At 54.7% G+C, this 1,379-nt stretch overlaps 1 pseudogene; it reads left to right on the forward strand.

The window, feature by feature from the left end:
• LOC105521083 overlaps nucleotides 1-1,379 on the forward strand; it is a 56,814-nt pseudogene that overhangs the window by 28,069 nt on the left and 27,366 nt on the right.

Consider the following 1,379-nt stretch of genomic DNA (forward strand, 5'->3'; position numbering starts at 1 on the left):
CCTCCCAAGTAGCTGGGATTACAGGCGCTGACCACCATGCCCAGCTAATTTTTGTATTTTTAGTAGAGATGGGGTTTCACCATGTTGGCCAGGCTGTTCTCAAACTCCTGACCTCAGGTAATCCACCCAGCTCAGCCTCCTGAAGTGCTGGGATTACAGGCTTGAGCCACTGTGCCCGGCCTACTTTTTAACAAACTTTTATTCCTGCTCTGCAACTTGCCTCCATTTGGGTTTCTGCCTTATGACCCTCAGTCTAATTCTTTCTTCTGAGGAGGCAAGAATTGAGGTAGTTGCAGATGTGTACGGATTCATCACCAGGAACTCGGATACCTACCACCAGTAACAGGTGGAGGATGCTAGGTGAAAATGTTATGTAAGCTGCATGCTTTTTACAAATGGTAGTGCTTCTCATGTCCAGCCACGGCCACGGCACCTTCCCTGTATGAAAGTCCCCTCGATAAACCTATGTCTCCTTTGCCGTCTCCAGATCTCCTCCTCTACCCTCTTCCACACGGTGCCTTCCCTACTGGAGTAGTGTGGGGTCCCGCAGGAAACCCTTTCCCTGCAATTTTTTTTTCTTTTTTTTTGTGACAGTCTCGTTCTTTTGCCCAGAGCTGGAGTGCGGTGGTGTGATCTCGGTTCACTGCAACCTTCGCCTCCCGTATTCAAACGATTCTCCAGCCTCAGCCTCCCTAGTAGCTGGAATTACAGGCACCCACCACCAAGGCCCATTTTTTTTTTTTTTTTTTTTAGCAGAAACGGGGTTTGGACATGTTGTTGAGGCTGCTCTTGAACTCCTGGCCTCAAGTGATCCACTTCGCTCGGGTTCCCAAAGTGCTGGTTACAGGCGTGAGCCATTGCGCCAGGCCCTCTCCCTGCATCTTTACGTGCCTGCAACGCCAAGAGGGAGCTCTTGGCCCCCAGGTTAGGATCAGGGCCCCAGAGACCCAGGGTCAAGGCTAAGGGCGCATCCCAAGGACATGCATCCCTCCAAGAGGCTGCATCCAACAGGCATAGAAGAGGCTCCGCTGGAGCCTGCTCCGAGTCAGGCTGGGGAAAGCCAGTGGAAGTGATTCTTGAAGAAAGAGTGGAATCCCACGTATCTCAGGGGTTCTGTCCTGGCCTGCAGCCCTGGATCGTCAGAACTGGGCCGAGGAGGGGAGCAGACTTCACCCTTCCTGGCTGGGGCGGAGGGTGAGGGTCCTGCTTGAAGGGCCTAGCCCTGGGTTCCCAGCCACGGGCTCCACTCTGTAGCGCCTGGCCCCGCCCAGCCCCTCAAGGCCTGGCAGTCGCCCTCAACAAAGATGGCGAGGATGGCCTCAGGCGCGTTGCGTGTCACGTCGCGCGAGATGCAGGGCTCCTCCCGCGCTGCTCTTAGA

The sequence above is a fragment of the Colobus angolensis genome, unplaced genomic scaffold (genome assembly GCF_000951035.1).
Source record: "Colobus angolensis palliatus isolate OR3802 unplaced genomic scaffold, Cang.pa_1.0 Scaffold395, whole genome shotgun sequence".
Taxonomy (NCBI): Eukaryota; Metazoa; Chordata; class Mammalia; order Primates; family Cercopithecidae; genus Colobus; species Colobus angolensis.